Raw genomic sequence first — 27,881 nt, 5'->3', positions numbered from 1 at the left:
TACTCATTTTGCATAAGTGAAATGATGAACCCTGTGGCATCATCGCCCCAACATCCCCTCCCCCAGTGCCTGGTCACCGCCAATCTACATTCTGCTTCTTTGAGTTTGACTGTTATCGATTCCTGATATAAGTGGGGTCGTTCTTCTGTGTCTGGCTTACTTCACTTAGCATAATGTCTTCCAAGTTTAAACATGCTGTAGCAAATGGCAAGATTTTATTATTTTTTAAGGCTGTATGTATTCTACTGTGTGCACATGCCACATCTCCTGTATCCATTCATCTACTGATGGGCACTTAGGTTGCTTCCATGTCTTGGCTACTGTAAATAATGCTGCAGTGAACAGCTATCGCTTTAAGATTCTGACTTTCGTATACTGCTATCTCCAGAAGGGGGATTGATGGGTCATATGGTAGTTTCATTTTTAATTTTTTGAGAAACCTCCATACTGTTTTCCACAATGACTGTACTAATTTACATTCCCACCAGCAGTGTGCAAGAGTTTCTCTACATCCTTGCCAACACTTGTTATCCTTTGTCTTTTTGATAATGGTCATCCTAGAAATGGGTTATCTCACTGTGGTTTTGATTTGCATTTCCCTGATAGTTAGTGATGTTGAGCATCCTTTCAAATACCTGTTGGTCTCTTGTATGCCTTCTTTGAAGAAATGTCTGTTCTGGTCTTTTGCCCATTTTTTAATCTGGTTATTTGTTTTATTTAATATTAAGTTATAGGAGTCCCTTATATATTTTGGGCATTCACTGTTTGTCAGACATGATTTGCAAAACTTTTCACCTATTCTTTAGGCTGCCTTTTAATTTGCTGATTGTTTCCTTTGCTGTGCAGACTCTTTTTAATTTGATGTAATTCCATGTGTCTATATTCGCTTTTGTTATTGTCCTTGTGTTGTCACATCCAAGAAGTCACTGCCAGGCTGTGGCAGATCTTTGCATCACACCCCTTGGCCCTTCCACCTGGGCCTTTCCTGCATTGTAATAGTGCATGCTTTGCGCTTCATGGAGATAAGACGAAGAAGGAGACATTGGCCTTGGAAGCCACATGTCAAAGATGGCAGAGCTTCCTTGTGTCTGAATCTCTGAAATGCCTGTTGGACCAGAACTTCTCCCGCCTCTTCCTCCCCGCAACCCTGGGCTGGGTACCACTCAACAGTGTTCCCTGAGCAAGAAACAAGCTTGTGTTCTGCTGCAGTTATATATTTTGAAGCCAGTTGTTTTTATTCATTATTTATGTATTTGTTTATTATTTTTTAAATTGGTAACTATCATAACTTGTGAATTTTCTATCCATGATGTAGTATGTACATTTAGTATTTTGATATTAACTCTCACATACACCATATTATGCACCCCCTTCCAGTTCTGAAAACCCACATTGCCTGTGATGTGTTTCCATCACAAGCAATACTGAGATAAGCATTCTCCTGTCTATTTCTAAAACCTATGGGAAATTTTTCTGGGGGGTGGCATATACACAATTGCTTTTGCTGGGCCAAATTCCTTTAACTTAATTGTATATAATCTGCTTTCTGAGGTGGCTTTACAAGCCAAAAGAATGCAAGGCTAACTAACGAATCAACAAACTTTTCAACTATTGGATGGGTTTGTTAATAGGTAAACACAACAACCTGCCTCAATTTGAAATAGGAAATGAGGCAGAAATCAGAATGTTAAAAAATCTAGGTTAAGTTGAAAACAAAACAAAACAAAATATTATAGGCAGTGAGGGTAGGTAAAAATGAATTTCTGAAAAAGATGAAACACCACTCTTACTGTTTCCACAAAAAAGGCATGTCATGTGCTTTTGTTGTCCCTCCTCTTTGCTCTTCTATTTAAACACTGGAGTAGCTCAGGGTTCAGTCTTTAGGCTCCTCTCTCTGTGCTCACTTCCTAAATGGTACCATTCAGTCTCATGGTTTTAAATATCATCTGTGTGCTGAAGAACCCAAGTGTATACTGCAGCCCAGAACTTTCCCACTTCTATTTCCAGCTCTCTGTTCACTATCTCCTCCTGGCTTACAATAGGCATCTCAATATTAATTCATCCAACTCTACACTGAGTTTTTCTTTTATTTCAGACTTGGTTTCATTTTTGAATGAGAGGAAAGCAGAATAATACTAGCTTACACAAAGTAAGGCTTCTCTGCCTCCCAGAAACACAGGGAGTCCAGGACTAGCAAGGCTGTTCCATGGTAGCCCATCCATCCATGGCCCCTTCTACCTTGTTGCTCCTCAAACCACGGCCGTCACCTCATGAACCAAAGTAGTGTAGTGACCCAGCCACTCAGCATGCATTCCAGCCTGTGGAAGAAGGACGGTGTGAAGAACTGCATATATTCCTCTCAGCCTTTGGAGCACATGCCAGACGTTTCTCATGCTTTGGAGGTTTCTGAGAAAACCCTGGTGTGTTACTCCACGCCGAGGTTCTGAATCATGAGAGAAACAATCCAAAGGAATTGCAAGTTAAAGTTCAAATAAAACATAATGGCACAGAAAACCCTGGTTGTGTCTGTTGGTCACGTTCCCATGCCTGACAGCAGACTTTCGCCAGAGACCAGAGGCGGAGAAGTTGTCATCATCTCTGGAGTGTTTTATTTCAATACAGAAGAATGGTGGAGCCGAGCAAGCGTGCGGTCATTCCTTGCAAACTTATCCACCAGTCGACCCTCCCCACCTCTCCAGGATACAGGAGGCCAGTAGTGTGCTCTGGATAAATTCCCTTCTCATGGAAGCTGAAAGAGTTACAACCTTCATCTTAAACACACAACGTTTGGGACCTTGTAACCAGCACTTGGTCACCAGGGTCACATCTCACTGACACAAGGAGTCATAGGGGATGTGATATTTATTCAAGGGTTTTGTGCTCAGCTAAAATTCAGAGGTTCTAGTCCTAACGAAAAAGAAATCATAGTCATTTGCGGCCCAAAGCTTGGCTTCACTGGCAACCTTCTTTCTATTTGGCAACTTGAATATCCTTGCATTTATCTCTTGTATACAATCTCTCTCCAAAAGACACCCCCCACCAAGGTGCCACCTGATTACTTTGCACATTATTCCAATTCTAACGTGTCTAACAGATGTGCCACCTCTTCCTTGGGTCTGGATATGACTCCCTGTGGTACACCGTTTATATGATAAAAAACGTATGCGGGGCCCATAGAAATTCAATATGAAAGGGGAGTGGGAGAAGGATGGCTCTAGCAAAACCTGTACTCAGACAGGCAGGCCATGGGGCACAGTTGTCAATCAGCCTACAGTGACATCAGGGCCTCAGGTCAGGGAGGAGGTAAGCCCCGCCTACAGATTTCATTCTTAGGTGTCGCTCCTTTCTGCTCTCTGGGAGATGGCCTCACTTTCTGTGGCTCCTGACTGTAGTTCCTGAAGAGTTTTTCCTCCTCCATTTTTCTCCACAGCTGCATTTGAGGTGAACTTTGGGGAGTCCACTCTTTTGGGGATCTTCAGAAACTTTTCAGCCTTCTTTTTACTGGTGCGGCTTGAAGACTCAGGGCTCCACATTCTTTTTCAGGAATTAACGGATACAGGCTTCTGGAGTCCAGGTGTGTGCTTTCTTTGACAATACAGTTCCTTCTAAAAATGAACAAGTGTCTGGTTGATTGGCTTCCAGTCAGTTCCATGTGTGAGTACTAGTGACACCCGAAGCGTTGGCCTGTACATTGTGCTAAACCCGAAGACTCAGATCTTCTTTCTTTAGTTCTCTGTTCTGCCCATTCTTCTATCTCTAAACTTGACGGCAGCCATCTTACAGCCATCTGGAGCAATGGGTTAGCCTGGGCAAACCACTCCCACCATCCTGTCACCTTCAGTAGGTTTGTCACCTTTATACTCAAGAGACTGGTCTTATCTGGTCAGGACACAGTTTTACAGCCCTGGTTTAAAACATTATGCAGGAGGCTGGCGCAGTCCACATCCTACCCTTCCAGGTCCCAAATTACAGGCATATACAGGCATGTCCCTGAGCCCTTTGTTATGACCCTACATTAAATAGCAACTCCTTGCCCCCCACATGGGAGCCCCCCTCTTCCCAGGCCCTGCCTATTTTTCTCTGTAGCCTTAAAGCCATCTGACAGACTATATTTTACTTATAAGATTGTTTATTTTCTGTGAAAATAGAAGCTGCCACTTTGTTTTGTTCAGTGCTGTAACCCCAGGGTGAGAACAGTGCGCCTGCTTGTACAATGTGTTCAATGAATATTGGGGGAACAGTGCCCAGCCCTGCTGAGTCATCTGTCCTCTAGAAGGGAGCAAAACAGACCACTCTCGGTATTCCTATTGTTCTATTAATTTGTGGTTACATCACACAGTAGCCAATAGGATCAAGGCGTTTTTGTCATGTGCTTCTAAACTTCCAGGACTCCCATTCTTTCTCCGGACACGACCTGGCAAAGACATACCTTACTGAGAGCACACCGTAGTACTACCTCGCTGCTAAAAAGGTGTGAGCACATAGAGACAATGTGTTAAAGAGGGAACCAGCACAGCTACTTCAAAAATCCACCTTCCTGTATTGAAAGTATGTCCTGGATTCCGACCATGTGCTAGTTACTACTAAGGGCAGTGAGACTATGGAGACAGAGAAAGCACCACCCCCTTCTTTAAGAGCAGAAGTCTGGAAACCCAGAAAGGAAGTAAATAATCTTAGGGGGTGTGACGCATTACAATGAAGGCACATGCTAAGCAGCAATTGGAGGGAAGGTGCTTTTCTAGGGAGGGGGAGGAGTTGGTAATCAGGCAAATTTCTGCAGAAAAACAATTATAAAGAAGGCAGTGGTGTCCTTAGCAGCCATGGCCACTCTGATAGCAGTCCCCCGGCGCTCCTGTGACCCCGAGGCTCTCCATCCAGTGACCAGGCACCCCAGCTTCCTGGGCGTGGGACACCCTCCCTACAGCAACTGCTCTACTCGCATGTCACCTGTGCTGTGGAAATATGATACATTTCTACCTGTTTTCACAAATTCGCCTCCACATACATAGCTGACGTTTCACAAGAAATCTTACAAACGGATTTTATTCAATATAGTCATCATTAGATTAGAAGTGACTTTTCCTGAGGATGTTACTCTTTTAACGCATAAGCAAAGGACTATTGAAGTTGGAAAATAACCCAACACTGGGAATGCGTTGCTAAAGGTAGTTAGGAGTGATTAGTGGGGTCAGCGGAAGCGTCTCAGCATTCCTAAAATTATACCTAGAGGCAGGAGCTTTCCCTGTGGTCAGCAAAGCCGATTCCTCCGGGTCTCTGGAAAGCCTAGGAAATGGATGGCATGCTCTTCAGGGACTCTGGCAGAGATCTCTGATGACGCCTTAGCCACACGGCCCCAGTATGTATTTGTTTCTTTTAGGACAGAGGTTTCCATGTGGGGAGTTGTGATCTGAGCAAAACCAATTTCTACCCCCTCTCCAATTGGTGACACATGCCTCCATTACAGGCCCTCAGGAGTGCCTTCTACGTTCACACATATTTCCGCACAAAAACTAATGATCCATGGGGTCAGGAGATCTGCATGTGACAGTAGCTGGTGCCAGCTGTTCCAGAGGAGACTGGAAAGCCCCCGTGATGAAGCTAACCATAAAAAACTAAAGCACAGGGACAAATCCTTTCTGACCCCAGGTGGATTTCAATCACAGGTCTGGAGGCAAAAGGATGATTGCTGTTGGCAAAATTTCCTGTTGGCACGTGCGCTGCACATACTACTCTTCCATACAAATTAAGCTAAATGCATTATGAACAGTTGGTAACTATTAACAGTTACTACACTTTCCAGCAGACTCTGACAATTTTCTTCAACTCTTACTATGTTAATAGATGTGTTAATCACTGCACTAAACAAGGCATATAATGAGATAACTTAATTTGCCACTATGTGTGGAGAAAGGGGAATATTGAAAATATCGTGACAAAATAACGCAGATTAAAAGAGGTGTTTTCTTAGACATCCCAATAATGAGAATCCTAGACTGCTCAGAAGAAATTTTTTTAAACATTTGTTTTAACTTTTATTTAAGTGTGTTTTTTCAGGACCCATCAGCTCCAAGTCAAGTAGTTGTTTCAATCTAGTTGTGGAGGGCGCAGCTCCCAGTGGCCCATGTGGGGATCGAACCAGCAATCTTGTTGTTAAGTGCACCGTGCTCTAACCAACTGAGCTATCCAGCCACCCCCAGAGAAGATTTTTAATAATCAGTTTAGAATATAAAATCTATGTTTTGTACAGTGTTATTTATGTTAGATTTGGAAAAGGGTGATGGATAAGCTAGATAAAGTAGGTTGTATTCACAGCATTAACCTCTCTGCAGCCACTGAGATTGATTTTATGAAAAAATGGTCACAAAAATCTGTGCAATATGATTCAGTATGGTATCCATCTACCCATCTATTTATATAAATACATACACAAATTCACGCACGGTCCTGGAATATATATCACAATATTAACGAAGGTTCTTGAATGGAATGAAAACACACACACACACATACGCATATAACGATATATGTATATCTTTTACTATTTTTTATTTTCAAAACATATGCATTACATTGTAGAATGGAAAATATGATTTATTTCACCAAAAAGTCCCATGCTACAGGTTACTTAAAAAAATCCTTCCTAAATATAGGCAGACACCCTCCTTAATATTTTCCCTTAGAATAGCTGAAACAAGTCAGAATTTCCCAAAGAGCTTTAATAAACTGAAGAAAGAGAATAAAGGTGAAACAGTGAAGAAAAGATGGGAAACATAACAAGAATCAAACTTTCAAAGTATAGGTTTCATCTCCCATAATAACTACTTTCCAAGCAGCAGCCCGGGTTTCAACCACCATCCTCTCTTGTTCTAGCCCCCTAAGGTTTAGCGCAACTATTCAGGCAACACGTGGAGATCCCTGCACTTTCACTGTTCCATGGAGAGCCATCTCATTTTCAAACACCCCAAAATGTGGTCTTCAGGTAACCCCAAATTCCCCTCTGCATCTAATAAAAAAGCTCCAGGTAAGAAGCTATTTCTTCTACTTCGGCTCTTTGTTCTCAGGAATGTCGATTATCGAAAGGCAAGTGAAAAGCCATTTGTAACTGACAAAAAGAAAAGGGACTGGACATTGAAATTTAACTAGGGTTTCCTATTGCCAACCTTTGCGTTGTGCTGACACTACCATGTTTCCCCCAAAATAAGACCCAACCAGACAATCGGCTCTAATGCGTCTTTTGGAGCAAAAATTAACATAAGGCCTGGTCTTATTTTACTATTATAAGACTGGGTCTCATATAACATAATATGATATGATACGATATGATATATGATATGATGTGATACATAATATAATATTGGATCTTATTTTACTATCAGACTGGATCTTACATTATAATATAATATAATATAATATAATATAATATAATATAATATAATATAATATAATAATATAATATAATACCAGGTCTTATATTAATTTTTGCTCCAAAAGATGCATTAGAGCTGATTGTCCGGATAGGTCTTATTTTCGGGGAAAGATGGTACATGTTACGGAATGGTCTACCTGTCCAAAGCATCGCCATATCTCTCTTTGTGTGATTCTTTTCCAACAGCCATAGTGCTTCTAAAACAGGAAGTACACAGAAAAAATACAGGAGAATTTCTCTCTTAAATATGTTTTTGCACCTTCAAATTCAGCTCAGAATTTACTTCTATGACACTTTTGTTCATTAATTCTTTCCAATTTTTATCAACTGATTTGCGTATCAGAATTTTTCTGTATTCTGAGTCTGTCATGAACATGAGCTTTTTGCTGTCTTTCCTTTCTATATTTCAGTTCTTCTGTCCCTTATTTTCTTTAGCATGGCCTAGTAGTAAAAATAAGTATTTGAGTCTGGAGTCCTAGATACAAATCTCAATTTCCCAGATCTTATCTTGGTGATTGTGAGCAATTACTTAATCTTGCTACTTCTTAGTTTCTTATCAGAGATAAGAGTCCCATCTTTATGGACATTTGTGGAAGATGGAATGAACTAATACCTGTCAATTGCTTCTGCTGTGTCTGGCACAAAGTAAACTCTGAAGGAAAGGAATCCACCGTGCTATTTATAGCAGTTGTTCACAGAGATTCTGTTCATGAAGCTTTTCCAAAGCTTTTTAAGTAGTTCCTTGTACGGTTCCGTATTACTATGGCCAGGCATAGTGGTGATCCACGGGATGTGTCATTAATAGTATTGAGAACACAGAGTGTAGAAACCACCGATTTCTACTTGGAGCAAATGATCACTGTCCTAGAAGCAGAAACGTCTGGCCTCTGGGGAGACCCTGCCTGTTAGTGGAGCAAATGGGTTAGATCTTTGGCTCCATACACAGCCAGTGGTGGGAAAAGAGGACGATTAGATCCAAGAAAACAGGCAGACTAGAAACCTAACCCTCTATGAGAAAACCTAGAAAACACTGCTTGCTGTCTCATCACCACAGACACTGTGCAGCTGAAGGGAGGGGAAGCAGTCTGCTTGTTCATACGGCCAGCCTAATATGGCTTGTTATCTCTTCATTCTTCCTTTCCTTTTCATAGGCAGTTTGGAAAGCTTCCCAGATGATCTCTATATGCTCTTCCAAATAGCACCTCAGAGGCTGAAGAAGTAGGAGGGATATGAGGAAAAACCAAGTTTGTAATGGGTGAGATTTTTCTCTTTCTGGAAGTCAGTGGACTCCTCTGCGTCTATTCAGAGGGAAGAGAAAAGATCTTGTCTGTTATTTAGCTTCAGGAAGCCCACAGGTCACACAGTTCTCTGGTCTGCAGCCCAAGGGGCAGAGTTTGCCTCTGTGAACTCTTCTGTCCAGGACTTGCCTGTCAGTACTTGACTAAGACGGGGACTCATTCCGGGGGCAACAGAGTTAAAACATCATTTTTCTCTTCTGATCGCTGCTGCGTTCATTTGAACGCCTGCCCAAATGTTTTCTCTCCACCATGTAGTGGGGAGGTGACGGACTGAGGTGAGTAGGAGGAGGAGAGAACAAATGAGTCAGCTAGCCCAGGAGACGTTGCGTTCTCATAAGGCACACAAATGTAGGTCCTTGTGTTGTGCAGTTCCATTTCTAGAGCAAAAGGAGAAGGGGACAGAGTCAAGGAATGGTGCCAAGATCAGAGATCTAGAGTTTCCTCATCATGGAGGAGGAGGCAGAGAAATAGAGTGAGCTGCAAAGACGCCCTTCAGTTTCTTCCTAAGTACAAAACAGAAGTGACTCTTTCAGGTAGGAAAAGTATTTGAGTTCCCAAGTTAAACATGCAGACAGTTGAGGTCCTACACCAGAAGACGTGGGAGTGACGTCAGCAGGAATAGCAGAGCAGGGATCTCTGAAAAGTCTTCCCTTCATAGAAGTAATGAGGACACTGGAAAACTGCCCCGATCAGAACTTGTCTTCTAGTTCCGTCTCTCGTAAACATGGTACAGATGCAGTAAGGGCACTTTTGCCCAGTTTTCATGGACACCCGGCCCGTTTAAGTGTACTTAATTCTGTGTCGTGGACAGAATGGTCCTGAAACATCAAGTCATACACAGAAGCAAGAGTGGTTTCATGGATGTTGGAAACATCAAAAGAAATACAAAAGCAAGGAGCCAAGTGAAAGGACTTCTACTGGCTAAGTTATGACAATTTGATCTTCAAAACATTTATTATGTCATAGCAAATGGGGACATGCTGAGCCTGATCAAGCCATGGGTTCATAGCTATACTCAAGAGAAAGTACAAAGTTAATAAAAATAAACAGAACATTTAGAAAGTCGATCATGCTGAATTTGGAAAGTACAAGAGTGTAATTATATGTATTTTTTTTTTCTAACAGTTACACATCTTATAAAACGTAGATATTTGCATGTTTCTACCACTCACACAAACCAACAGAGCAAGCTTTGAGTAAGGCAGGAAATCCGAGAAAAAGACAGAAGAGCTGATCAGCAATGGGGGTTCCATATTAATAGGAATGGAAAGGTGTGCTTCTAAATGATACTAAATGATGGAATGGTTGCTAATGATGAAAACACTAGATACATCACTATAATAGGTAAAACACACACGTATGATAAATTCTTGAACAGATGAGGGCTGCTATTAGAATTGTAATGTGCTTTGATGATGACATCTCATCCAAAACTTGTAGAATGCTTTAGCTTTGAAAATGACACAGAGCCTCTGAAAATCAAATTCTAAGGGAAAAGCACAAGGTCACCAGAGATTCTATGACTTAACAAGTCCACTTTGTGTTCAGGCGGGTGCTTTGGCCGCATAGATAGGTCCCATTTCCTACCAAAAATTGTTCAATTGATAACCTGGATCTGGCATGAAAAAAATATTTTCACTTATTTTGGGCATTGTAAGTGTACTGAAACCCTAGGATAATATGGAAATTATCTAAGGAAAGAACAGGAATAAGTAATATAATCTCATGAGATTAATATTCTTTCTAACATGTTTTAGGATAAGCTTACTATTGACTTGTGCAATCATTTAAACATTTTGTGTATATTTTAGCTGGGCTTTACAGAGTTTAAAATATTTAAAATACTATGATTTATTAGACCTACATTCTATTAAGATATGGAGATGCGTTTACATTTCCAATAAACGTTTCTATGTTTGGGGAGACTTCTTTTGCTAAGTATATAAGTTTAATTTACTAGTTCTTGAAGTAGTATTAATTGTGTATGAATGGCAGCTTCTTAATGTCTCAAAATATTTACTTCAGTCACCTCATGAGATTAATAAATCTGTCATGACATAAGAAAATTACTAATAATTACTGCTTTCCAGGTGCAATGTTAAATAATCCAGCATCACACAATGTCCTGCTTTGTAAAAACAAGTTGGAAGAGAAAATGAAAGTCATAAAGTTAGTCATTTTCCACTGTTATTCTAATAAGATTATAAACTCCTGGAGGCAGGGAATGTTTTACAACTTTTCCTTAAATGTCCTTGGACCCCTGAGCCTGTGTATTTGTGCAGGAAATGCTGGTTGTGTCACTAGTGCTCTGGGAACATCCTGAGACACAGGACGATTACAGGACATAGTGGGAGCCAGCCAAGTGACCGTCTCTGGTAGATAACTCGGGCCCACTGTGTCACTTTGTTGCATTCCTATCATAAGGACCTAGATACCTGTTCAGAAGAAAGGAGTTTTGAATTTAGACAGGCTTCTGACTTGTCCATCTTCCTAGATGTTGAACTTCCTGGGACACCCAGTCACATTTTCTGCTCCTGCAAAAAGTTCTGAGTGCCTTTACCCCTGCCATTCCATCAAGGGCGGGACAGCTCATACTTCGTGGGAACAACAAAATTCTGTTATAAGTGGCTCATAACATGCACAGGACCTCTGGATACTTTTGGAAACAATGCTTTCTGTCCCCAGGCCACATGTGCCCGGGGATCAGTTTATAAAGGCGGAGTACAGCACTGCCCAGACACTGGAGTTTATTCAGAAAAGTCAGCACAGCTTTTGTTTTCATTCAAACCTTTTGCATGCAGCTTAACTCCTGGGGCTTATGCTGTGAACTTAATTACAGATGAGGCCCACCTGATCTCAACATGTCGTTCTAAACTCTGTCTTGCAAGGAAAAGGCCAATAGACAGTTGTTAAGAATATTGAGAGTGGCTTACAATTGGAAAATAAATTGGTATTTTTGCCACCCCCCTTCCCCCGCAAAAAAAATGTGTGTGTGTGTGTGTGTGCGTGTGTTAGTGCATTGTATGTGGTTGTGTAATGTCATAAAGAAAGGACGACGTTCAAAGAAAAACTGGTACCACGCATACCCCATCTCCTTACCCCAGTCTCCTTTGCAAAGACCCTGTTCCCAATTTCTTTTGTCTCATCAAGTGGTCATACACATGCTGGACGCCTGGGTCTATTTGTTAGAGACGCACCTTGCCCTGCTGTTACAGACGGCCACACAAACATTTACAAAATGGGAATTGAAGGAAATGTAGGAAAACAAGGTATTCGTAAGGCAAACTTGTTATTTTGATTTTAATTTACACATCATATGCTTTAATATTTTTACACAAAACTATTGGTAAAGCAACTTAAAAAGATAGATGAGCAAAATAAAATGCAAAATATTCTCAAATATAGTAATCATGATAAACATTTAGTTCATTCCCTCCACGATACATTATATATATACTATTTATTATTAATAAATATATTACATATAATTTTATATATAATGTTATGTAGTTATATTATTTTATGACAATATAAATATTATTTTCATGTATACACATATTTAGTTATATGTGTACCATATGTCTACCATACACAGAAGGTAGACCAATCTGCATATATATGGGTATGGTTATTATGTTCTTTTTAATAAATCATAATCAGTTTTATATGTAACTAATCTTTGAAAATATAATTTAGGATGTTCATAGTATTTCATAATTAGATAATTTTGCTATGAAGTGAACTTTTTTTTTTTTTATAATTTGAATGTCCATAGGTATTTTACTATTTCTAAGCTTTTAGTATTACATGCAATTTTGAATTAACACCCTTAATCAAAATTGTTGCCTTCATCAAGTCTTCCTTAAATTACTTTGTAAGAGGTAATGGATATTTTGAGGGAGGGAAAGAGAGAGAGACAGAGAGAGAGATAGAGAGAGAGACACAGAGAGAGAGAGAGAGAGAGAGAGACACAGAGAGAGAGCACTAAATTGCCATCCTCCATAACATTCGATTTTTCAAAAAGTGTATGAGAGACCTCATTTTATGCCGACCTTTCCACAAGTGGACATTACCACTCAAAAAACTTTCACTAATCTCTCAAGCAAAAAAGTTATTTTTATTTTACCTTCTTTGATTATTAAGCTGAACAATTTTAATAGTTTATTAATCTTACTCTTTTCTAATAGTCATGTTTTAATTACCTTTCCATTAAATTTTAGCGTTTTTATTATCTACTTATATGGACTCTTTCTACAATAATTTATTGTTTTTTCTTAGTTGTCTTTGTTGTAATTATTTTCCTTATTTGCATTTAAAAATTACTTTTGTGATTATTTTAACATTTTCAATTTCAAATTCTTATTTACTGTTTTTCTTCTCTTTTGTATTTCTTACTGATTCACTTTTGCAAAGTGACTTTGATTTCAAAATCAGATACGTGTTCTCCTATAATTTTGTTTTCATTCTCTGGTTTTTATTTCTTAATGTAAATATTTTATGTGTCAGAAGTTTAGTATTTCTCATGAAGTAAAGCTTTAAAAATTATTTTTGAATTTCTACAATATCAAAATTAACAAAGAAAATGAGCCCACACTCTCATTTCTGTGTAATTATAATCCTTAAGTGACTTTCCTGAAACACGGCTATACTCAATATTTTTTTAAGTGGGGTGATATTTTAAATAATAGCGCCATTTTGAAATGTAAGGAATACATGAAAAATATACAATTCCTTTGGAGGAACACGATTAAGATAACATGTGATTTAATACTTCTGGTAACCACCCCCTATCTGCATCAGCTAAGTGATAAGGTCAGAGTGTAAATCTTGTTAAATTGATCAAAAAAATATACAATAGCTGGTGAGGATGCAATTTTTTAAAAAGACGTACAAGATTAGAATAGGAAGCAAGCATGAGTAATGCACAGCTGGAAAGATTAATGTTACTGCTGTCTCTTCAGCTGAGCTGTCTCAACTTTTAATGGCATTTATGTAAGACTGACCTGCTTTGATGAATAGTTTGCAGTCATGACAGGTCAACCATGTTAATCAAAATGGCCACATTTATGATAGAAATAATTCTAAGGGATGTTTAGTTGTTTGCATTTGTGAATATCCTGATATTGATGTTTTTTTCCTCCTGTCTTCTTTCATAACAACACCCAATGTGAGGAAACCTAGAGACGGAGTCCGTGGGAAGTGTCTCAGTCAACAATGCGTCTAACAGAGCCTGAACATAAATCACAGGACAATGAAAGCTTCTTGTCTCTTAGTCGGTGTCCTATGGCTGAAAATGTGCAGTTTCTGATGGATATATTCATGGTGGCTTTTTGAGATAAAGAGAATCATCTAAGTTAGGATTTCCCAGACATAAATATGATCTGGGATCGGCACGCTGGGATCTTTTGTTCCCTACAGTTAACACATGCCCAGGCCCCTGGAGGCCACGCATGCAACTCAGTGGATTTTTATGCTGGGCTCTCAGTGTTTCTGAAGATTTACATTAGTGAGACAAATGGCTGGTTCACTACAGCCAAATGGTGCACATTTCATGATTAAAGACAAGCCTCCCTGGACTCGGCTTCATTTATTTCTCCTGCAGTGAAATATGTGTGGATTTATTTTTTTTCATTACTACATAAATACAAGCAGTTTATAAAACGCTGGGAGAATTATCCAAGTTATATCTCCCATTCTAAGACTATGAAAGTTATTCTCCTGTTGTTTCTTTCTTCATAAAAGCACAAACCACCACATAATGATTTAAAGAAAAAAATCTATTTAATTGCATTGTTTAGAGAGTGAAATAAATGGAATTCAACCCATCCACTCATTAATTCAGCTGGAGTTAAATCCTTGGTTTCTGAAAATAAAAGGCTATTGTAGAAACATGTCCCAAATCGTTGATTATTAATAGACGTGGCATTTGAATTGTAATGTCTAAAGGTGTTGTTTTGGTACACGTAATTAGACCATAAGTTCTCTGGGTTACCAGTCTATCAGAATCTTTTCGACTTTGTGGTAACCACCATTTAGGAACTGGGAATTCGGTAGTAAACAAGACCAAGGTTTAGTCCCAGGGAACTGACTGTGACAGGCAGCCACTACAGATGGCCCCCCCGATACCTGGGTTTTGTACCCATGCTCTTGTGTGCTCTCCTCCTTTAGTGTAGAATGGGCCTGATAACTTTTCTAGCAGATACAAAGTGGCAAACATGATGGGATGTCACTTCTAAGATTAGGTACAAAGAGACTGTGGTTTCTATGTTGGGTGCCCTTTCTCACTTTCTCTCACTTGCTCTGCAAGGAAACACCTGCCATGTTGTAGGCTGCCAGCAAAAAATCTATTTTTGAGTTAGTATTTTGCATGAAGTATGAGATTAAGGTGGAAGACTGTCTTGCTTTGTTCTGTTGTACCCATAGGTATCAATCATCATTTATTGAATGTCTCTATCTTTCCTCCATTGAAATGGTTTTGCAACTTTGTAAACAATCAGTGGGGCATATTTTTGTGTTTCTGTTTTAGAATTCTTTATTCTGTTCCATTGATCTATGTGTTTATCCCTTTATCAACACTATGCAATCTTGATTACAGCAGCTCTTTAATAAGTCATAACATTTGATAGAGAAATTTCACCTCTTTATGTTTTTTGAAATAGCTTTAGCTTAGATTATTATTTTGAGACATTAATTGTATGCATTGGATATTATAAATTTTCCCTTCAGTATTGTTTTAACAATGTCCCACAGATTATCTAGTTTCTTTGACTTTCATGTAAATTTTAGATTAATTTTGTTTATGCAAGGTGTGATCAAAACCTACAGTGAATGCTGCTGCCCCACACCATGCGATGGAAAGGCAGGGACCTTCAATAGGGGAAGCAGTGTGTTGAACCTTAGTGTGTGACACGTTTCAACTTGTTCGGTGCAGTCAGTCAGGTGTGAGCTGTGGTGGAGAGGTGTGTTTTAAAGTGTGCCATAAATCATGGATCACAAACAATGCATTACATGAAATGGGTAAACGGTTTCATCCTCCATTATCACAACATTCCATGTCACACATCACTTCTGGTACACGGCAGTTTCTGTCAAATAAAAACATTACGGTGTGTCCTCATCCTCCTTATTCACTGGATCTGGCATCATGTGACTTCCGGCTCTTCCCCAAAGTAAAAAATGACCATGAAAGGTAAATACTTTGAATCGACTCAAGACATTGAGGCAGCCACAATAGCACAACTAAAGACACTCATGAAAGAGGACTTCCAGAATTGCTTCAGAAAATGGCAAGAATAATGGGATAAGTGTATGCGAAGTGAGGGAGAGTATTTTGAGGGGGATTAATGGAAATGTGTCTTTTATTGTAATATTTTTTTTAAATTTAAGCACTCACAGTATTTTTTTATCACACCTTGTAACTACAAATATCTTGCTATATATTTTAATAGGAATATGATAAAACTATATATCAATTTCAGGAAAATTGACATCATCATGATGTTGAGTATTTCAGTCAATAAGCACATTTATTTATATCTTCAATTTATTTTATTAGCATTGTGTAGTTTTTAGCATGCAAATCTTGTACATTTATTAGATTTACACATAAATGTTTTGTAAAACATTTGGTAAATGTTTTATTCGGTGATTTTGTATATATAATTTGTGTCCATGTGCTTATTGCTAGTATATAGAAATGCAATTGAATTTTGAAAGTTTATTTTGTATTCTGCATCATTACTGAACTCTGTATTAGTTCTAGCAATATTTTTGTAGACTTATTGCAATTACTCTGCATGAATAATCATGCAGTCTGAAAATAGAATGTCTTATTTCTTCATTTATGATCTGTATCCCTTTAACTTTTTTTTCTCAATTTATTGCACTGGCTAGAACTTCCAGTACTCTGTTAAATGAGATCAGTAATAGCGGACATTAGTGCCTTGTTCCAGATCTTAGGAGAAAAGTATATTCAGTGTTTTATAATTAAGCATAATATCACCTGTAAGTGTTTTGTAAATGTCTTTTATCAAGTTGAGGAAGTCTCCTCTTTTTTATTTTTCTGAGTTTTTATCATGAGTAGGTGTTCAACTGTGGATTTGTCTTTTTTTATTCTTCAATTTAGTCTGTTTTTGCTTTACATATTTTGCAGTTCTGTTGTCTAATGCATGCATGTTTAGAATTACTGTGTATTCCTGGTGGATTGACATTTCATCGATAAATAACATATAGCTCCATATTTTTGTTTAGTGTGTTCTTTTCCCTTCCTGATGTTCCTAGTATTTCTAAGATAAAAAATAATAATAACAAGATTAAAAAAAATACCTGTTGTAAGTATTTTTTGTCAGTTATTTTTCTTTTTTCATTTAAGAGACTTTCTACAGGTATCATTTATGTACTTCTTCTCTTTCATTTGAGAATATCTTGATTTTCCCTTCATTCCTTAAGGATATTTTCACTGGATGCAGTGTTCTGAATTGATAGTTCTTTTCTTTCAGTGTTTGAAAAATATGCTGCTTTCTTCTGGCCTTTATGGTTTTTGGTGAGAAATCCCCTGTCACTTGATTTATTTTTCCCTATAGGTAATGTGTTGTTTCACCCTAACTAATTTCAAGATTTTTTCTTTGTCCGTAGTTTTCAAACATTGGACTATGATGAGTTTCAGTGTGGATTTCTTTGAGTTTATCCTTTTGGGTTTTCAGTTAGTTTCTTGAATCTGTAGTTTATCGTCTTTCACTACATTGAGAAGCTTTAACCCATTATTTTTTAAAGTACATTTTAGCCCCTCCCACTTTCTCTTCTCTTTCTGAGAGTTTGATGACATAAATGTATATTTTGCTATAGTCCCACAGGTTCCTGATGTTGTGTTATTTATTTTTAGTCCATATTATCTCTGTTTCTCAGATTGGGTAATTTCTAATGTTCTATCTTCAAGTTCACTGATTCTTTCCTCTCTCCCCTTGTTATGATCTGAATGTTTATATGCCCCTCAAAATTTGTATGTTGAAGACCTAACCTGTATTTGGAGATGGGGTCTCTGAGGAAGTAATTAAGGTTACATGAGGGCATAAGGGTGGAGTCCTGAACCAAAGGTATTAGTGTCCTTGTAAGAAGTGATACTGATAAGAAGTTCTCTCTCAGTATGTATGTATGTATGTATGTATGTATGTATGTATGTATGTATCTATCTATCTATCTATCTATCTATCTATCTATCTATCTATCTATCTCCCTGTCTCTCCCTCTTACTCTTCCTCTCTCTTATCCCTACCCCTGAACTTAATCATTCTGAAAGGTCATGTGAAAACTTAGCAAGAAAGCATCTGTCCACAATCTGAGGACAGAGGCCTTACCAGAAACTAAATCAGCTGAAATCTTGATTGTGGACTTCTGGTCTCTAGAACGGTGAGAAATGGATTTACGTTGTTTAAGCTGCCCAGACTGTGTATTTTGTTATGACAGCCTGAGCAGAAAAAGACACCCCTCCATTCTGCTGTGGAAACTTCTAATGAGTGGTTTATTTTAGTTATTGGCCCTACACATGGTTATTGATGTAAAGCGAGCACTCCCTGAAGTAGTGAGCAAAAAACAACTCACACGTAATGCCCATTCACAATGTCAAGAGTAGCTGACATGCAGGCTTGATCTCAGACAAAAAATTCTGGCACCTTAATATATGAATGTTGGGTGTTCAGAAGTTATCTCAAAGTTGTCGTTTAATGGCTTGATACAACTGTGATTAATTAGCCTGTCATTTGAGGGGTTATCATTGTTATTCAGCATTCTCCCTTAAATGCCTGTTCTTTTACCACATTACTGAATTGTTTGCATGTATTCAATCAGTAAATATTTATTGAGGGTCTCCTATTTCCTTAACCTGGTGATAAATCTGAGGGTTAGAGAAAATATACACAGCACGTTTAATATCCTTTTTGACTGTGTTGCCTTTTTAGTCTTATCATAACAATCTGTGCATCATGCCCTGGCCCGCTCCCTACTTTTTTTTTTTTTAATATCCCTCTTCTACACTGCTCGTAGGAGCTGTTTCTTGCTCTTGTTTATGATGGAGGAGGAAAGAAAGAGCATAAGTGTATGCAGTAGAAAGCTTCTCTTTGTCTCTAGCTTTGCATAGAATTTATCCTGAAAAATAACAGACTCAGAGGGCTCCCTAATCCCCATGGGTGGTCTGAGGCTTCATGTAGCAGCTGGTAAGCCCAACCCACTGCTGTCGGGCAGCAGGGGAACCACTAGAAAAAGCCAGTTAAAAGGATTTATTTTCTGTTTCTTTTTTCCCTTAAATCAACTGAAAAAAAACCAAAAAACTATATAATACTTCACCTGACAAGCAGGAAAAGGAAAATGCAAGATTTAAATTATTGCTTCATAAAATAAGGCAGCAGACAATTCAGTTTTATTCCCCAGCACAGAGTGCTTGTAGTCTGTGAGCAGGGGGGACTGCTGTGCACGCAAGCAGTGCAATAATACAAAGGAACATGTGCTGGAGGAACCAGCGTAACTCTCTTCATAGATAATCCACGATCGGAGGCAACACCAACTCCAGCCTTTCCTTGCATTCACTTTTATTTTTGCTAGAGACAGAAATATTGAAACAAAGTTTAAAGGTAAATATTATGCTGTTCTCTGAATTTGTAGGCTTGTAAAATTATTGGGAAATTAGGCATGTTGGTAGTTTAATATCCAGATTAAATACAGTATGTTTTGATAAAGAAGTGAACCTAAGAAGTGGTAAAGGTACGGTGAGATTCCTGAATCCCCCAAAGCCTATTAACTTTGACCAGATATATGTATAAGTTCATTGTAATAGAAACATAGGAAAAATAGCTAAAAGGGGCTTACTCTGAACATCCTGAGCCTTAGTGAGGTCGACTGACTTCAGAACCAAGGGCGCCACCCACCCCAACACTGAGCTAGTTCTGTGTGGTCATTTACTGATTCATTTAACAAATACTTATTGACCACTTACAATGGGCCAGGGACTGTTTTGGTGCTAAGGGTCAACGGATTTCAGGGCTAAATCTGCAATAATTTGTTATTGAAAAAGATTGCCCTTCATATGAGTGAAGTCATACGGCTCTCGACTTTTTCTGTGTGACTTACTTCACTTAGCATAATGATCTCAAGATCATGTGTGGGATATAAAACTGAAGGCAACAAAGGAGGAAAACAGACAAAGAAACAAAAACTCACAGACACAGACAACAGTTTAGCAGTTACCAGAGGGTAATGGGGGAGGAGGGTGGTGGATGGGGGTGAAGGGGGTCAAATATATGGTGACTCTGGGTGGTGAACACATAGTGCAATATATAGACTTTATAGACAATATATTATAGAATTATAGACTATATAGACGATATATTATAGAATTGTCCACTTGAAACCTGTGTAGTTTTATTGACCATTGTCGCCCCAATAAAGTTCAATTTAAAAAAAAAGAAAAGGATCGTCCCTGAGGAGCAGTTAAAATATGAAAACCAGTGAGCCTGAGACCCAGGCCGACTGGACTCTGCTGAAACACTGCCCACTTCTGGACTTTCAAAACCATTCTGTTGTAATATGTCACTATTCATTAAGGATGGGATTGGTTTTCTCTCAAGTTTTGATTGTCCCAAAACCAGTCTCAGTCACACTTTCTTCATTTGAGAGTCATCGAGAAGAAGGCTTGTTGATGTTGTCAGTGGTTTCCTAGGGATTGGGAACTGTAAAAGTGTCCAGAAAACGCAGGAACAGAGAGAAGTCTAGTTGAGGAATACAGATATATAGATATAGATATAGATACAGATATAGATATAGATATAGAATCTGTACCTGTTATGCACTGCTACATGGAAAAATCTTATTGGCTCAAAACAGCAATGATTTTTTCTCCTGGTCTTCGGGCTCACTTCTATGGCTGCATCAGATGGCCATTCAGCTCAGCTGTGGACAGTATTGTAAGATGGCCTGAGGTACATGCTGTTGGATTTGGCTGTTAACTGGACCTCCCTCCCTCCCTCCCTCCCTCCCTCCCTCCCTCCCTCCCTCCCTCCCTCCCTCCCTCCCTCCCTCTGCTGTTATTCAATAGTGAAGCTCAGGCTTCCTTCCATGGCAGTGCAAACACTCCAGAAGATTGAAGACAAAAGCTGCAAGAGCTTTTGAGGCCTAGATCTGAAACGTCTAGTGTTTAATTTCTGGAATATTCTGTTGGTCAAAGCAAATTACAAAGCCAGACCAGTTCTAATGGCCAGTGATATGGAACCTGTGTTTTAAAGGGAGTTGTGCAGAAAGCATGGTCTTATCTAATCTACACTATCTATTACAGGTGACAGGTTCTATATTTCAAAATAGCCCCTGTTGCATAAGAGGTCGTTGGAAAGGCAGCATTAAAACAGATAAAAAAGGAGGGTAAAGAAAAGTCTTTTTTATTGTATTAAAATAATTTAAACCCTTAAACAACTTACAAGAATAGTTCAAAGAGCTTCCGTATGCCATTTATTTAAAATCCCTAATTGTGAATATTTTTTTTCTTATTTGCTTCATCACTAGGGTGGTGATGAATAGACAATATATAAATTCAGAAAGTAGATTAGTTGTTGCCTAACTTACGATTTGGAGAAAAATAAATAAACAGTGACTGTTAATGGGTAAGGGGCTACTTTGGTTGGGTGTATAAAAAAGTAGAATTAGAATATTATCACAGTTGAACAACTCTGAATATAGTAAAAAAACACTGAATTCTACACTCAATTAGTGAATTTTATGTTGTACACACATTCAATCTCAATAAAAGTGTTAAAAACATGATCTACAAGCACAAGGTGAATGGATTTCATTATCAATGATATTGACTTGAAGGTGTGGGTCTTTATTTGTGCTAGCACGTTGCTGAAAAAAGCTCTCTAAAAATAAAAAATCAGATAATCTGTATAGTCAAAATAAATGGGGGATACCTGTGAATTCCACAGTGTGAGTTGGGAATTTGTAACTTGGACCCTCTGATTATGTACATTAAGCCTGAAGTAGATTCAGTTTTTTCACAGCATATTATTCATGATTCAGTGGAGTCAGAGAAATTGAGCGATCGGCTGGAGTCTACCTGTCTGTACGTGGAGTAGTGTCAGAAGGCACACCAGCCAGACCCCAGCGTCCTGCACCCACAGTCAATTTCAGTGGCACAGTGATCTCAGCGGCCAGATTAGATGTGATAGGATGCACAATGGAAATGGGGCATAATTATAGATTTATAAACATATAGAGAAACATGGAAATATGGAATATTGCCCAAAGAAGAAAACCGAAAACTAGATAATTAAAGTTAACTTAAGCAATAGTTCTGACTTTTGGTTGATCCCAGGGCTTTTGTGCCAGTAACTTTCAGAAGTACCTGGTTTTCCTTCATCTAAAATTTGCTCTGTGTGTGTGTGTGTGTGTGTGTGTGTGTGTGTGTGTGTAGTTGGTATTAAATCTTATATTTTAATTCATCTTTATGTTTCATGTCCAGAAAATTATTAATACGAGATAACCTTAACAACCAAACAGTAACTGATACCTTTGGAAAGCTTGGAATGATGTTTGAGTACCTTCTTGATTGCCATTATAGCCAAAATATGTTTTGTAAAAAATGCACATTATATTATTGTCATGGTAAGCCACTCAGATAAATTACAGGTAATTTCCGTTTTTTAGGACTGTTTCTATGGTTCTCTAAGCAATGTATATTACTTCAACCCTGTTACCATGGTTATTTCAGGTAATTCTAGGTTATTAATGCTTTTAAGATAAACAATTTTTTTTTTTTTTTGGTGGTGGTTGATGAATAAAATTATTCAAATTGAGTAGAAAGAAGTATCCTTTCTTGTTAACATGTTGTATTTCACTTAGTGCCCATGATGGGAGGCTGGAGGAGAGCACGGGGGTGCGAACCCTTCGTCCTCTCTCCTGTCCCACCACCGCTGACATCACGAGAATGAGGTCCCTCACACCTCACAGAGGAGATATTTTTCGTGACAGGCAGAAGCAGCAACAGATGGAAAATAAGCTCTCAATCCTAGCATTTCCTCGGCTTTTTGATGTAAAGAGTGACAGAAAAACTAATGACAGCAAGCTCAGAAAGGGTTGACCAGATGCTTGTTTGCTCCATTGTTGCTGTTATTATTATTTGTTTCTTTTTCCTGCTTTGTCCACTATTGAACATGGAGGGTGACATAACCTTGAAGACCAGATGAATGTTTAGGAGTAGCTGTCAGAAAATGAATGTTAAGGCTTAATTCTGGGCAGGGAAGTTGTTCTCAATGCATTACTGAACACGCAAAGACCAAGTGCCGCATGACGTGGGCTTTGTCTATTTCTAAACAGGACAGATTTCTTGTGACCATCATGAGTTTTTAGCCAAAGGACCCAATTTATCAGGCATCTGACCATTTTCCTTGGTGATAGTCTCCAAATATGACCTAATTTCTGACAGCCCCACCCCCACCCCCGGAAGCCTTGAGGAGTGGGCACCGTGGTGGAGTGAGCAGATGCAGATGTTGAACAGCACACGTTTTCTGGGGCTTTATTTTAGAGTTCTTGCTCTCATAGTTCCTTTGCCTTGTTTCCTTTCTCTCCCAATCCATCTGATTTAAATTTCATCACATTGTCATGTTAGTAAGCCCCTTGTGAAACAGGTTATGGTATAAATTATTTTTTTTATTAATTTAGAAATCAGGAAATATTATTGTAATGACAGCACAAAAGTGGAAAAAAACCACATGTACTACAGATGTACACAAATGTGTACAATTACACAGCAGTACTTCAGCTGTATATCTGTATCTATACCTATATTTATCATCTATCATCTATCTAAAATATGTGTGTGTATGTGTGTGTCATTTAAGGATTTTAAATAAAATTATTGCTAAAATCTTAAAACCATCACATACATAAATTTTACCCAACTTACATAAGTACCAGGATTTTCCAGTACAAGTTCATAATCTAACACAATATCTTACTGGAGAACCCTAAAGGTAGTTCTACCTTTATTGTAATGCCAACATTTATGGACTATATATTTGAGCAGATAGGAATAATGTGGCCACTAAATTATAACAAATGCACGTTACTGGATGTGCAGGCTTGAGGATGGGTGATGCTTGTTTCCTTTCCTTTTTCTCCTCCTACATTGACAGGTCGAAATCCTAAGGAGATGAAAAGAAGCAATACTGAGAGAAAAAAGACCTGGTTTAATTTAACATGTGGATGAATTAGGGCAATTTAAACATTTTGCCTGTTTCCTCATGTGCAGATAGTTCTTATTCAAAGTCCTTCTCAGGGTTGCTGTGAAGTTCAAAGCAAGAAAGAAATTTGTCATAACCTGTAAGTGTTATACTAACACATTCTACCAAATTAATAATAAAAAATGGTGATTCAAAGTTCATTTCCCTTACAAAACAAATTTAAAGCAGACACACTCAACCAATTTCCATGTGCAAACGTACATATTCATATTCTCTCTGTCTCTCTTTCAACCCTCTCCTTCCTTTTTCTTTTTTTCGCTTTTTACCGTGGATACTTGTCCATGTTTTAGACCTGTCATTTTCCCCGGATACTTACAGGACAAACTCTATCTTTGAAGATATTGTAGAGTCAACCTGTTTCAAAGAATAGTAACACAGTGCATACCAAAGGAAACACAATGTCAGTTCAATTTTAATAACACTTTTTGCTTTATTATAATTATAAAACATATTCAATGGCAGTTTCAAAATTATGTGAAAAATTGTGCATGACATGTTAGCAGCCATTGAAGAAGAATATTGGCTGAGTGGAATAGGTTATGAAAGCTAAGACGTCAAAAGAGTTTTGGTAAAAGGAAGAAAATACTTTCATTTCAGGGAATATAAGGCAGATGAATATTAGATCTACAAAATAAAGGATATTAAAGAATTACCTCGCACAGCACTCTAGTCTAACATAGAAGAAATAAAAAAATAGAAGACGATGGTTTCAGATTTTTAGAGAAAATCACCAAGTAAAATGAAAATCAGATGCCTGATTAATTTCCCACTTGAATCTGAAAAGGATACTCTTGTATTCAATCAGAATGTTCATGAGTAGAGAAAAACTCTCTTCAAATCAAGGCAAAAATAAGATATTAAGTTACAATATTATTGCTTTTATTGTTTACGGTATTTAGGCTTATTTGTTTTATGGTATTTTATGTGAGAGTCCTTATTTCTTAAAAAATAACTGCAGCAAGTTGATAATATTTATGTTTATATTAATATTAGTATTGTGACATTGGAGGTTTAGTCCTAGCCTTGATACTAATATTAATGCATCTTTTAAAAACATGTATCTTCCTATTCTTTGTTGTTAGTCTAGAAAAGACAACTGATTTTTTTAGTGACATTGTGTCCAAAAGCCTTGTTAAATCTGCATATTAATTATAAATTGTTTGTAGATTCTTTTGAATGTGCTAGATAAACAATCATCTTGTTTGCAAGTAACAACAGGCTTGTTTCCACCTTCAAAATCCATATAGATTTTAAAAATGGCCTCATATCAGATGCTAGGTAGTCCGGTAAGTACATTGTGGAATACGGAGAGTAATAAACATCTCTTTTCCTTTGTTAATCATGGGAGTGGGAAAGACCAGTATTTCACCGAGTACTAATTTTTTTTAGTGCTTCTTCTTTTTCAAATAATAATGGACTGTAATATTCCTGGTTTAATAATACTTCTGAATCAACAAAGGAAATTAAATATTTAAGTGCTTCCTCTGAATTTATCTAGATAATAATATGATTTTTTCCTACTTTTATGCTTAAAAGTGGTAAAAGAAACACTGATTCATAATCAACGTTATCCAGGTTTAAAACTTGGACTTAACCCTACTTAGTTGTGATGCGTTATCCTTTATACATAATGAGATTTGAATTTCCAATATTCGTTAAATTTTTGAGAGAAATTAGTCTGAGTTTTACTTTTTTGTGTGGTATTTGTCATATTTTAGAATAAAAATTATCCAAGAATTGTAAAATATATGAAAATACCCCCACTGTTTCTCTAGTCGTTATATGGTAACTAAAGAGTAGATCTAATTGCTTGAGGATGTCATTTGGTTCTTTTTATCCATACTGGTGTTTTGTAGGTTTAAACTAAAAAGTAGTCTTTAACACATAGTTCAAGATAAACTGAAGAAAATCAAATGGAAGTGATTTTAGAAAACCTCAACAACATACTCAATACAATAGATCTTATGTTATGAATTGTACTCTGAATCCAAATAATACAGAGAAAAATTTATTCATACATCATATGGTCAAGTAATATAGACTATAGCTTTGGCCATAAAAAATGCCCTTAATAATAAAAGAAATAAAGTTCTAACTCCAAGGCAATAACTCTAAAAAATAATGAATGCAAAAGCACACTTCTTTCTAGAGTATTTAAAGCATTTGGTTGATGGGAGATATGGACCAATCCTCATCATTTATTTTAAAAAGCAGATTTAAAACAACATACCTATATGTTTAGGCTACAATTACACCAGCTTTCACAGGAAACTTTATAGCTTTAAATACCTCTGTCCATAAAAATAAGAATAAAAATAACCATCTGTGATATAATAAAAAATAGTCTGTATCCCTAGGTCCTGCACACAGCTCCTAAACAGAGTGGCATCTCTGCAGGTAGAAAAGTGTCTTTTGTGTGCTAATGCTTGGTGGTTGGGAACACGAGATTAGGATGGCAGCTATTCACCAGAAAGGCCAAAGCATCATTAGAGGGTTGAAACTTTCAACGCACCCCAACCTCCAGGGACCAATGATTTCATCCATCACACTTGTGTAATGAAACCTCCATAACAACCCCGAAACCACTGGGTTCAGAGAGCTCGTGGGTTGGTGAGCACATCAGGTGCTAGAACAGTGCCCATGCACAGAAGCTCTGCACTTTTCGCCCACACACTGGCCTATGCAGAGCTTCCATTTGACTGTTTCTGAGTTTTGTTTTTTTAATAATAAATGGGGGATAGCAAATAAAATGCTTTTCAGAGTTTTGTGAGTTTTTCTGGAAAACTCTCAAATCTGAGGAAGGGGCAGTGGGAACCTCCAACTTTGTTGCCAAGTTGGACAGAATGTTGATGTGGGGACAGGTGTGGGACTGGCCTCTACACTCGTGGAGTGTGAGTACTACTTTCGGGTGTTACCATCAAGATTGAATTGACTTGTAGGACACCCAGTTGGTGTCCACAGAGTTGGAATTGGTCGGAGTCAGGACGAAAATACGCCTTTCAAAATCTTACTCTAAAATCTGCAAAAAACACAAGATAAAGAAAAAAAGTAGTAAATACATATACATGTTAATTAGAAAGCAAAAGTCAGTAGACTCAATTAAAAAAATTCCAAAAGTTGTTTATTTTTAACTCAACAGACTATTGAAACTTTAAGTCAACCAATAGAAAGATGTAGAAACACAAATACCAGATGCAAGAAATGACAAGGAGCAAATACCAAATGAAGGGAATTTTAAATATCCTAAAATACTTTTTTATATAACAATGTGCAATTAAAATATTTAAAATCCTAGATGAACTGAATTGTTTGCTATGTAAACTTAATTTATTCATATTGGCCCAAATGGAAAGAGAGAACCCAAACTGAATTCCTACAAAAGAAACAGAAAAAGTAATTAAGGAGTGTCACGGAGGTTTAAAACCACAATAACGACAAGAAGTATATTCTATCGTTTCGTCAATTTTTGGCCAATTTTGTGTCATGTACTTTGAAGCTCTGCAGTTAGGTACCTACATATGTGACGTCATATGTGTTTTTGGTGCCTGTTTGTCATTCGATGTCCTTCTTTATCCCTGGTACTATTCTTTATTATAAATCTACTTTGTCTAATGTTCATATAGACAATTCAGCTTTCTCTGGCTTGTGTTTCCATGGAATGTCTTTGTCCATTCTTTTATTTTCAATGTATATTAAAATGGGTATTTACTTATTTAATGTAGATTTCTCATAAAAACATATAGCTTTGTCTTGCTTTTTATCAAATCTGATTTAATTGGTATATTTAAATCATTTATATTTAATGTAGTAATTGTCATGTTTGGATTAACATCTACCTCATTGCTAGGTAATATTTTCTATTTATTCTTTTCTTTTTTC

This window comes from Rhinolophus sinicus, chromosome 2, assembly GCF_057876585.1.
Source record: "Rhinolophus sinicus isolate RSI-liver-muscle chromosome 2, RSI-T2T, whole genome shotgun sequence".
Lineage (NCBI taxonomy): Eukaryota > Metazoa > Chordata > Mammalia > Chiroptera > Rhinolophidae > Rhinolophus > Rhinolophus sinicus.
This window is presented reverse-complemented; position numbering follows the sequence as displayed.